Here is a 13,532-nt window from a genome sequence, read left to right on the forward strand (position 1 = left end):
GCAACAACAACAACAACAAAAAATTGGTTGTAACACAAGAACCAACCATGTTGCAATTCAAGTAAAATACTTTGCAAAAATATGAAGTTATCAAATGATATCATGCAAAGTTAAGCCAAAGCTCAAGGATCAAAAGAGCTAATGTAATATATATTGCATGAGGACATGCAATAGCTTCAGTTGGGGGGTATGTTGAGTCTTGAAAATGTCATTCATTTTCATTACACTTTCACTATTATGTCCATTATATCACCTCCATTTCACTACTATGTCACCACATTCATTTTACTTTCATTATCATTGGGTCACATTTATGTTTTTCCAAACTTTATTAATTATAAGCCTTTTATGTGAATTTGTGGTTAAAACTTAGAAAATATTGTGCATATGCTTATACCTAACAAATTGGTTGAGATTGTTGACATGTGTAGGTTGAAAGGAGGCTTCTAGAAGACCCTTATGTGGCACTCTAAGGCCAAATTCGAATTTGAGTGGAAAGAATCATGGGATCATGAGGATATGTGTTACATCTCCTAATTGTATTGTAACTCTAAGAAGACATGTGTCTTATCAGTTCCTATTTTGATTAGGACTCTAGAGGTAGAGGGAGAGATTCATGGACTCTCATTAATGAGATGGCTCTCATCTTTTTGTATAAATAGGAGATCTCTCTCCTTCATTTGTTAGCTTAGAGCTTGTGAGTTCTTAAGTCTTAGTTTGTTAGTTCTTAAGCTTGTTAGCTTGTGAGATGGCTTTTGAAAGCTTTGGAGAGCTTTGTTGTAATTTGTAATTTTGAAGAATTTGAATAAAGTTTTGATATTCTCAACATGGAAGGAGATGTGAATTAGATGTCATGGAGCATATTAAAATGTAAGGTAGAGTAGATTTCATTTTGTGATTTTGCTTTGATTTCATTATGTCATTTGATTGCTTTCAAGTTTGATAGATTAGATTTTTCATTCATTCAATTTTAATTCATGTAAGTGTGTTCAACTGGTTGATTGTAGATTAGTTTTTCTTTACATGTTTTTGCATCAAATAGTGACATGAGATTTACTTCTCTGCTGACTTTGTTTCTTTAGCTTTTCAATTTCAGTTATGCTTTGATTTCAGCCTTATTCATTTGCCCTGTTAGTTAGTTTAGAGATCAGATTGCTTAAGTTATTGATGACTACCTCTGAAAGCCATAGCGAGACTAACTGGCGAGGGGTCAGACTATGAATTGATGTGATTTGATTTTAAGTTTACTTTTCTGCAATTAGATATCAAATTGCTCAAGTTGTTGATGATTACCTCCGAAATCCATAGCGAGACTAACTAGCGAGGGGTCAGACTATGAATTGATATTATTTGATTTTAAGTTTACTTTTCTGCAATTAGATATCAGATTGCTCAAGTTGTTGATGATTACCTCCGAAAGCCATAGCGAGACTAACTGGCGAGGGGTCAGACTATGAATTGATGTGATTTGATTTTAAATTTACTTTTCTGCAATTAGATATCAGATTGCTCAAGTTGTTGATGATTACCTCCGAAAGCCATAGCAAGACTAATTGGCGAGGGGTCAAACTATGAATTGATGTGATTTGATTTTAAGTTTACTTTTCTGTAATTAGATATCAGATCGCTCAAGTTGTTGATGATTACCTCCGAAAGCCATAGCGAGACTACATGGCGAGGGATCAGACTATGAATTGATGTGATTTGATTTTAGGTTTACTTTTCTACAATTAGATATCAAATTTCTCATGTTATTGATGATTATCTCCGAAAGCCATAGCTTAGACTACTTGGCAAGGAATCAGACTATAAATGATGTGATTTGATTTTACATTTTATTGGTTTTCATTTTTTTATTTGTTTGAGTGCAATAGCTTAACTTTTATTTCCGTATTTAAACAAGCAGCAGACACAGTGATTACATGATCAGTATTTCATCTTTTGCTTGATTAAAGTAGCTACATACTTACACTTTTGTTTAAGTACTAATTCCATCAATAACGTGTTTTAAGATCTTTTGAAGTGCTAAGTTTTGGAAGTTACCATTAGGGACATAGACTTTGTCTTGAAATCTACATCCATACTTGACCTTTAAAAGTATTCTTAAGACCTTAGAATAGGATTTCCATTTGCATTAGATACTTTAGGAGATCAACAAGAACAAAACCCCAAAACAAAACAAAAACTATAAAACAATGAAGTAAGAAAAAAGTTAACTAAGCATACATGGTGCACCACACTTCATAAGTTTACGATACTCGGATTGATAATTTATGTAGAGCAATTTAAGACATTAAATTGACTAGACACTTAGTTTAGTGAAATTCCATTTACCCACCAACGCCCTTTTATGTAAGCTGGTAACCTTGTCAATAAGAACGTCATGACTGAAACATAACATAGGAGCTGGGGTGGCAATATTAATGGAATGTTGTTTTATTTTTCTCTGTCTATGACCATCCCCATGTCCATGTACATGCGCTCCAAGGGATGCATGTTCTCCACTTGGCCTACCCAAAGGAGTCATCTCCAGGCACCAAGTGTGCAAGTGAGCTGGCCCACCTTCCCATTCAGACCTAGTTCCATGTGGATACTTCGTCTTGGCTTCCATCATGGCTCGGATGAAGGCTTTATGTGTCGAAGTGTCAGATTCAAATGGGTCCATCTGTGAGAGATATTAATATTGGGACATAAACGCACAAGTGAAAGAATAAATATCTATAAATGATCAGCAGATAGTTAAGTTGCAAACACTAGCGAATCTAGTAGCAAATCCCAACAAGAATGTTTTTGGATTGCATCAATTGATCAAAAGATCATAAGTTGCATAAAAACATACCTGCATAACACCCACCGAGGTACGACACTGGCCCAATGCACCTCAAAATAGTATTAAAAATATAAACATGTAATAAAAAATATACACACTCATCTATGGCAAGAACTAACCAGCCTGCCATAAGGCATTTAATGCCCTTATGGAGGCTGGTTCACCATACATGGCCATGGAAAGATTTGACAGCATCTAGCAGCATTCGTGCGATGGTCAAACATTTTCCGACTTCTAACACCTTCACAACTCTCCCCTATTTTCGGGCAGCTACATAGCTCTGACTCCCGCATTAATGCACATCACCTGGATATTTGTTGCCTTACCTTCGAGACGCAACAATAGTCCCTCTATTTCAAATTTCAAATTTGAGTTTTGAGCCCAAATGCCCCTTTGTATACGATACATATACGACGAGTTAAGAAATATGTTGTGCCCATTAATGAGAAGCTTACTTCAATTTTGAAAACCCTCCAAACTTTGAAATTTGAATTTCAAATCGCGCTCAAATTTTTTGAAATGTATTGACGACAAAACCATTGTTGGGTTTCCACCATGGTTTTTGTGTTACATTTGCCCAGCGCTGAGGTTTCAGGAAGTTGGTGGTGAAAGTATCAAAACGTTTCTGAAATTTCGGTACACTACCCAGGTGAACTCTAAAGAAAGGTGAGCTCTGAAGAAATGCAGGCGAATTACAGAGAGCTTGTGAAGCTCGCCCATTTCTACTAAGTGAAGTTGCTCCTGGTGAAATTGGACAGATTCATTTCCAGGGATTGTGAACCAGAACAACTGTGTTGAAGTTTTGAAGATTGATTACTTGTATGATTTGGAGAGAACGAGAGAGGCCCCTATGAATGTTATTGTTAGTGATCTCAACCATGAGTTGTATGACATAGCCTATGAAGAGTTGCAGCTGGACCATCCATGATGGATCTGATCTTCCCAAATCTATTTATAAATGGTTGTGGACAAACGGTTGAGAGAAAAAAATAAGAAGAAAATGACTTTAGCATTTTCGTGACAGTGACCCAGTTTGTTCTAACTGGGGTCTCCTCTATTCTTTCGTGTTTTCCTAATCGTGAATTATTTTGTTCTACTTAGAATCTCATAATAAGTTGTGAGTTAAATGGTTATTTTGGTTACTCTTCTTTTCTTTGTTCTAATTTATTTATTTTATGGCGTTATTTGTTTTATGGGTGTTTAAGTCTTTAAATATTTTATTTTGGATTCTAAGAATTTTTATTGGGTTATTTTTAAGATTTTATTCGAAATCTTTGAAATTATTTTTATCAAATTCCAATATGTTATTGTTTAAAATGTGTTTTTATTATAATATGGATTTGGTATTTTGGAAATTTTTTGGAAAGCTAGATTATAAAGAATTTACAATTTAAACGTGTAATTCCAATAAATCTATATCCAATTCAAAACAAATTCGCTTGAAAAATATATCTGAAAATTCCAAATTTAATATAGATAAACTATGAATGTTATTTTATTTTCCAACCAATCACTTCTATAACTATTTTATTTTATTTATAAAATATGATTATTTAAAATTAATTTGTAAAATATGACTATTTAAAATTTTATATAAATGTAGTGCATATGTATTTTAATTGGGATATTGTTTGCTTTGAATCAATGTATTTTCACTTCTTAATGCTTTAGTTAATGATGACTATTGATATTATGTTCATGATTATTGATACCTTTTTTTCCACTGGAAAAATCGTAATCTTTCATTATATGTTGAAAAATTACATATAGTATATGTTGTTCAGCATATTCGATTTGTATTAGTATGTCCAAATTATCTGCAATTCCATTCCTGTGAATGGCTATGTCAAAAATAAAAAATTCATCACACAGGATGATGTTGTATAGAGTTCATATAAACATATTACACCGCGCAGGGTGCTGATCATAAACAAAAAACTAAGTTATCTACATCTTCATGTATGGCCGGTAGATCTAAAAAAAATTTAGAAACCCTCTATCTGATGGTATATTTGATCTATATAAGGCATGTGGTAGTAATGATACTGTGTGATACCCCTCTGTTCGTGGATTATCAATTTTCCTCTTGGCAGGTGTGTGGCTTCCTTGGATAGTCCGTCGGCACTGTGGTTATGCTCCCTGTAGATATGATGAACAAGGATGGTATTAAAAAGAGATTTGAAATGCATCACTTCGTCCAGAATATTTAAAAGTGTGTGTGTGTGACATCTAGTAATCTTGTTGATCCAATTGATAATAATATTTGAGTCACCAAAGATCTGTATATCTCTGCAGTTATGATTTAAAGCAAAGTGCATAAGATGTCGAAGAGTTATAAGTTCTGCGAAATTATTCGTTCCTTCGCCAAGACCCAGCTTGACTTTGAAGTAATGTTGTGTTGAGAGGTGGAGAATGAAGCCCCCCCCCACATCCGTGTTGCTGAGCAGCTCCATCGAAATAAGCCCATGGAGTGGAGTAGTCTATAGGATCGGGAGCAGATGGTCTACGTGGGTGAGGTGGGGAATATTCAAGAAGTTCATGATAGGATGCAATGATTTTTGCAATAATAGACTGCCAGCTGATCGTGCCATTGTCAAAAGTCAGTTTATTTCTAGCCAGCCATATTGCCCAGCATATGATCAGAGGAAGGCATGGTAGGTTTGTTCCTGAATGTGCTCTGTTCCAGGCTTCCCAAGCTGCTGATATGTTGTCACCTTCCCATGTTCCCGTGAACCTGATCTCAGCAGCCACATCTATCCAAATTTGTTTAGTTGTGTTACAGGTGAGAAACAGATGCTCGGTCAATTCAGTGCTCTGTTTACAAAGTATGCACCAATGAGGACCATACATGGATCTATGCATAAGCGAGTCCCCAATGGGTACCTTGTTCCAGAGGATGCACCAGAAAAAAATTTGGTCTGGGGAGGTGATTTTAATTTCCAAATGTGCTTCCACCATCTCAGAATGATTTCAGGTCGTTTGTCTTGGAACAGACACAGATAGCCTTCCTTGGGTGAATAGAAACTAGATTCAGCCTTACTCCACATGAGCTCGTCTCGGCCTTCCTTGATGCAAATATGAGATTCATTCAATGCACTGGTATATTCGTTCCAAATGTGGTGCCAGTGTGGAGGCAAGTTAAGCTGAGTGGCCAATTTCCAAACTTGTGAAAGAACAGTGGAATTCTCATGATCCACAATATGGGCAATTACTTTTATGTTCTGTTGGTTAAGAAATAAGGTAAGCTCTCGAGGAAGGTAACATCTACCCCCTCCTCCAGTCCATGGGTCCATCCCAATACGGGCACTGGTTCCTGCATTGATTCTCCAAGTAAGGTGACTGCGAATGAGGGGAAGTGAGCACAATAGAGCTTTCCATACCGATGATATGCCTATCCTATTCCAACTAGGCAATCGTATCCAGTCCATAACTTGGAGGGGCCAGATGTATTTGTGATATGAAATGGATGTCCAGAGATTATGCTTGGTAAGTAATGACCATCCCATTTTTGCAGCCAGCACTTGAGCAAAGGAAGGTAGATCTTTAAGGCCCCATCCACCCCACTTCTTTGGCAAAGCAATTTTGTTCCAACTTATCCAAGCAAAGACTCTTTCGACCTGTCCTCCATTCCATAGGTATCTGCAGCAAATTTTCTTGAGATGAGCTAGAATGCTTCTAGGTATCCAAGCTAATGCCATCCAGAATACTGGAGTAGCCTCCAGGAAGGATTTGCTAAGCACCAGCCTGCCTGCTCAGGATAAAAAATGATGGCTCCAGTGGGATATCCTTTTCTCAAATTTGGTGATCAACCAAGTCCAGTTGGCTATCTTATGTCCCAAGGGCTTGATCCACAAGCCTAAGTATTTGAAGCCCTCGTCAAGTGGGCGAGGGTTCTAAGGGAAGCATTGTAGGGAAAAATTGGACCCATGTGCAGAAGTGTGAGCCAATGAAATGGTAGATTTTGCATGATTTGCCATCATACCCATGGCCCTGTAAAAAGTGGCAAGGATATTTTCAAGGGCAATTGAATCATGAATACTACCATCCAGGAAGATGAGGACATCATCCACAAATAGGATATGAGTCAGGAAACACTAATCAGTAATCTTTAATCTTGATATCCTGCCATTCTGCTTTTCATGATAGATGAGTCTGCTTAAGCACTCCATGACGATCATGAAGAGGAGGGGAGATAGTGGATAGCCTTGCCTAAGTCCTCTTTCAGCATGGAAGAGAGGAGAGGAAGAGCCATTAATAAGAATACTGTAGGTGGGGGTCGATATGCAAGCCATGATCCATGTAGTAAAATGATGGGGGAAGCCCAGGTGAATAAGAAGCATTTTTATATAGAGCCAACTCACCCGATCAAATGCTTTGGCCAGGTCAATTTTGAGGATGATGCCTTTTAGTCTTCGGACTTGGATGGAATGGATGGCTTCTTGAGTGGTACCAATGGCTTCATGTATCTGGCGATCTTTGAGAAAAGCAAATTGTTCGGGGAGAATGTGCTGAGATAGAATAGGCCTAATACGATTTGCGATGATTTTGGTAATGATCTTGTAAAGGCAGTTGCAAAGGGAGATGGGCTGGAAATCATTGAAGGAGGCAGGGGAGTCAGTTTTAGGGATGAGAGCGATAAAGGTAGAGTTAATAGAATTATACAGTCTGCCAGTTGTCCGACATTCCTCCACAACCTGAAGCAGGTCCTAGGCTAGTAAGTCATAGAAAGCCAAATAAAATTTGATTGTCCCACCATCTGGTCCCGGGCTCTTGTCTTTTTTGAACCACTTTAAGACCCCTTCAAGTTCCTCCAAGGTAACATGCGAATTAAGTTCAATCTCATCTTCCTCCCCCACAAATCTAGAGAATAGACCAGCCACCTGAATGATGTTTGCTAAATTGGCTTCCTGGGGGGATCTAAACAGATTCTGGAAGTGGGAGGTGCCCAATCTGGATAGCTTTTGGAAATTTTCAGCTTGCCCTCCATCAGGTAGAGGCATTTTCCAAATATTGTTTGCAACTTTCCTTCCCTTTGCAAAGTTTTGGTAAAACTTGGTATTTTCATCTCCTGCCTGTAACCATATAGCCCTACTCTTCAGTCTCCATGATTCTTATCTCCCTAAGAATCTTGTCTTTCTGCCTTTCAAGCTCTATCAACTTTGCTTTATCATCTGCTGAGGTAAAGCCAAGATTTCTGTCATCCATTAAAGTATTCAACTCAGCTTCAACATTTGAAATCGACTGCTCATCCTTGGCTTTTTTATCCTTGGCCCATGCCTTTGTTAGGTTTTTAAGTTGTGATAAGTTGTGGCAGAACCCTTCTGCCGCTGATCTGTGATTTGTAATTGGGTGGGAGGTCCAAAAATCCATGACTAAACTTGAATATCCCGCATCTAGTAGCCAGACATGATTGAATTTGAAGGGGGCCTTTGGCTTGGCATTAGTTTCAAGAATATCCAAGTAAATATGAGAGTGATCTAATATTCCCCCAAACCCCACCCATTGTCTATATCTGGATATTCTTTGGAGCAGAGGAATTTTAACAAGGAAATGGTCAAGTCTTCTAGCTAGTGTAGCTTCCCCTACTCTTCAGTTCCTCCACGTGGGCATAGGCTTGATCATGGGGCATCTGTAAGATTGTGATGATCCAAAATGTCCTTGAAGAATTCGGACATGGGGTCAGCTTGAGCTTGTGATCCCCAGGACTCCCCATATCCTATGGAGAAATTTAGATCACCCCTGATGATTACCTGATCCACAAATGTAATATTTGATTGAAGAAAGGACTGCCAGAAATCTTCTCTCCGCTGGCAGGGGCCATATACATTGATGATTCTGATGGTTATTCCAAGCTCAGCCGAGAAGAGATCCAATCCAATAAAACCAACACCTCCCCAAGTGGCAGATACATTTATGGTCCGAGGATTATATCCTATGGCTAATCCCCCAGATCTACCTATGGCATCCAAGCCATGAAAGTGCCAACCAGGTTTGATGGTGGATAGGGTTTGCTCAATAGAAGCAGCATTACCCAGGGTTTCCTGCAGAATGATAATATCTAACGATACAAAATCAATCAACCTCGGCATGGCTAGTTTCTTGGAGGTACTAGCCAGACCTCTGCAATTATAGGAGAGGCATTTCATGGTGGAACCCCTCCCGGGGTTTGCATTTCTCTAAGAACCCCTTCCATAGTGGATTTCTTGCGAGAGGCTGTTGGAATTATGACACTAGTTTGGCACTATGACACAGGTGTTGTCCTTGATGGAAAGTCACTCAAATGACAGATCACAGTTGAGGCTCTCATAATAAAAGAAAAGGAGGTATACGTAGGTTCCCTTTAACAAAGACACATATACACGCAATTTCACAGACCAAAAGGCGCGTATGCGTATACACGCACTTTCATGCACAGAAAAGCACGTATAGTTTGGAAAACTTGGTTTTGGTCCGTGGTAATTGGTCCATGGTATTTTGGTATTGGTCTATGGTATTTGGTCTAAAGTATTGACCCCAGGTATTGGGTCCAAGGTATTGATTCTATATGGTTTTGGACCATGGTATTGAGTAAGGCCCAAGACTATGAAAGGGGAAGGAGATCATTAGGCAAAGGCACTCAGGGACTGAATATCTTATGAAGAGCAAGATCTAGAATACTGGTCATTGGGTTAAGGTGCATAGCTGGATCTGAATCAAGGAGGAACCTGAGCGCTAGAAGGAGGATAAGTTCTATTGATGGGTCAAGATCTCAAGGCTTGAAGAGAAGTATCTTTGTGTGATTTTGATCTGTTATATTTGGTGCATGACTTGATCTATAAATCTAATGATCTGGGTATAACTGATGTCTGAATATTTGAAAAGGGTAAATTATCTTTTATAGATCTGTACACAGGTTCCGCATAGAAAAGGTGCGTATACACGTTGGTTCGATATTTCAAAACAGCGTATACGCAGGTTTGACTTAATACAACAGCGTATGCACATAGGTTCTACATATTGAAGTAGCATACATCTCATAAAATATGTTTTAGCTACTTCTGGTTATTGCTGCAGTGTCCTGGGTTCAGAATTGGTTTCTAGTTACTGGTACTGTATTCTAGTTACAACATTCAGAGAAGTGATTGTTTGATTTAGTTTTGGTTGGTGCAAAGGAGATTGGTTGATGCAGATATATTTGATGTTTGATTAATGTTATTGATGGATCCACTCTGAAAATTTATGAAACGTGGTCCCTGAAAAAAAAAGAGAAGGTTGTAGCCTTCTGTAGGTCAGCACCTACGTACTAGTACATCAGCTAGTACAAGAGCTAAGGGGGTTGTAGCTCCCTTCCAGAAGAAGCTGGAGAATGAGAGGAGGTTGTAGCCTCCTGCATGTAGAAGCCTGCATACTGGTATAAGACTGCACCAGTACAAAAATATTGTAAAAGGAAGTTTCTTATTAAAAGAAGATAGAAACAAATTCCAGCAAGTGGTTTTCACCCACATTGGGTTTCCACCTTATATCTTGTGTTTATGTGTGTGATTTCTTGTACTATTTACTGCACTTGATTACTATTTTATGGTTCTGATACACAGATTAAGATCATCTAACTAAATTAGAAGTCTACAAGATATGCGCGGTTTTCTCTAAACATAGTTGCGTATATACGCAGGTTTAATTAACAGAAGTAGCGTATAACAATTTGCTTATGGAAATGAAAGATTGTTAAATTGCTAATACTGATTCACCCCCCCCCTCAGTATTATTTCCAACAATTGGTATCAGAGCGGGTCCTTCAGAGGAAGCTTGATCACTTGAAGGAAGATCTATCATCATAATCATCATGAGGCATCCATCAGGCCACCAATCTTTGATGGGACCAACTTTGTCTATTGGAAGGTAAGAACCCCAACCTATCTTCAATCTCTTGGTACAGAAGTTTGGGATATCGTGGAAGGAGGATACACATTTCTATCAGCAACTCCTACAGAAACGGCTGGTAAAAAGCAGTATGAAACAAATGAAAAGGCTATCAATACTCTATTGGGGACTCTATCTCAATCAGAATTCGTCAAGGTTATGCAGCTCAAAACTGCTAAATAAATATGGAACAAGATCATTCTAAGTTATGAAGGAGACGATAAGGTAAAACGTGCAAAACTGCAATCTCTCATAATTCAATATGAAACTCTCAGAATGCAAAATGATGAAAGTGTGGCTAATTAATTCCTACGTATAGATGAGATTGTTAATTGCATGAAAAACTTGGGTGAAGAGATAAAAGAAGTTACTTTAGTTTAAAAGGTTCCAAGATCTATGTCTTCTAAGTTTGAATCAAAAGTTTCTACCATAGAAGAAAAGTAGAATCTTGAGAGTATTACCATGTCATAGCTGCACGGAATTCTAACCGCCTTCGAAATGAGAAAAGGGGATCCATCAGACATGAGAGAAGCTGGATTCAAAGCTTCAGGAAAAGGAGAATACAATGAGTTAGGACATATGTCAGAAGGAGAGGAAGAATCAAACTTTGTCAAGAAGCTTCAACGGGGTTCTAGAAGATTCAGAGGTAAGCTACCTTTCAAATGCTTTGCTTGTGGAAGAGTCGGTCACTATGCAGCCAAATGTCCTCATAAAGATAAGCTTGATAAAGGTAAGGAACCAGTTAGATGGAGCAGAAAACATAATGTAAGTAAGAAGAGCTATTATACACATGAAGACAGCGATGGATTTTCAAATAATGATGAAGATGAACATGGTAATGATTATAGACTTTTGATTGCATTTGAATATGATGATTTCTTGGATGCTATAGATGAAGAAGGTCTCTATGAAGAAATTTCTAAACTTAAAATTTGTTTAGAAGAAAAGAGTATGATTATAGATACTCTGACATTCCAACTTGCTGAAAGGGAAAAACACAATGAAAAGTTAGAATGTGAAATTGTGGGACTTAGAAAAGATATTGAGAAAACAAAAGCTCTTAATCTTAGATTTGCTAAAGGATATGAAACTTTAGATGAGATTATCAAAGTGCAACGTTCTCCTCTAATCAAGACAGGTCTTGGATATACTAAAGAAGCATCTCAAGCATAGAAGCCATCCACCTCCAAAAGTTATCTTGATGTAGCAAGGAGAAGTGAACAGGTTGACAATCATCAGCAAAGGCATAAAGTGGATCACCAGGTAAATTAGGGTCAATCTACTTCAAGGATGAACAGAAGCTACAACCAACCACAGGTAAATCATTCTCAATTTTCCTCAAGAATGAATGTCAATGGAAACTACAATCACCTAGTCGGTAGATTTGATAATCGCAGGAATTTCTTTAATGGCCAATGTTTCTCGTGTCATAGCTTTGGACACAAAGCTGCTCAATGTGTTGCCTACAAGACCATCATGACTAGAGAAGCACGAAATCAAAGGAGTGTGACTGGGATCATGGAAAGGACCTATAATAAATTTTTTGCTCTTGAAAATGAAATAGAATGTTCTATTTGTAACAACTTCAGTCATGAAGATTCTGAATGCAGGAGTAGGTTTTGGAAAACATCTCAGAAGGAGAAAGCTTCATTGGGTCCCAAAACATGGAGAAAGAAAGAACCGCAATCAGAAAGATGTGGTATAGCCTTATATGGGGAAGGACAGGAAAATCAGTGGTACATCGACAGTGGATGCTCAAAACATATGACAGGTGATAAAGAAAAACTTTAGTCATATAGTGCCTTAGAAAAGGAAAGGAAGGTCTCATTTGGAAATGACACCCTGCACTATAAAAGGTAAAGGTTCTATTCTTTTGAAAGAAAAAGTCAAAGCTGGAAATGTTATGTATTTTGATGGCTTAAAACATAATCTATTGAGTGTTAGCCAAATGTGTGATCAAGGAAATGAGGTAATATTTCGATCAAATGGATGTATTGTTCGTGAGCTTGATACAGGAGAAACAGTGGTCAAAGGCATAAGAACTCCAAATGATTTATACATACTTAAGGGAGGACAACAACAATGCTATCTAAGCAAGAATGATGAACATTGGTTATGGCACAGAAGATTAGGGCATCTAAGCTTCCCTTAGATAAGGAAAGCATGCAAATATCAGGTTATTCACAATCTCCCTAACATCAAAATTCTAGACAATACAATGTGCAAATTATGTTATTTTGGTAAGAAAACCAGAACAGGATCATCTAGTAAACCACTTGAACTTGTCCATACTAATTCATGTCCATACTTGTCCATACGAGGAAAAAGTCACCTCGTGGAGAAGAATACTTTATATTGTTCATAGATGACTTTTCTAGAATGTGTTGGATAGGACTTCTGAAGCATAAAGACGAAGCTTTCAAAAAGTTCAAAGCTTTCAAAGCCTTGGTTGAAAATGAATCAAATCACAGAATCAAATGCCTCAGGTCTGATCGAGGAGGGGAATTTACCTCGGATGAATTTTTCAACTTTTGTGAAGAACATGGAATAAGAAGGGAATTTTCTACTGCAAGGACTCCTCAAAAAAATGGAGTAGTGGAAAGGATGAACGGAATGGTTCAACAAATGGCTCGTGATATGCTTGATGAGTCTGGAACTCCTGCAACATTCTAGGGTGAAGTTGCATTTGCTACCATTACTATTCTCAAAAAACTAATGTCCAGGTAAATAGCACTCAAACTTTTAATGAACTTTGGTATGGTAAGACTCCTACGGTAAAATACTTCAAAATTTTTGGAAGCAA

The sequence above is a fragment of the Pinus tabuliformis genome, chromosome 7, assembly GCF_031772625.1.
Source record: "Pinus tabuliformis cultivar Carrire ecotype Pingquan chromosome 7, CPIR1, whole genome shotgun sequence".
Lineage (NCBI taxonomy): Eukaryota > Viridiplantae > Streptophyta > Pinopsida > Pinales > Pinaceae > Pinus > Pinus tabuliformis.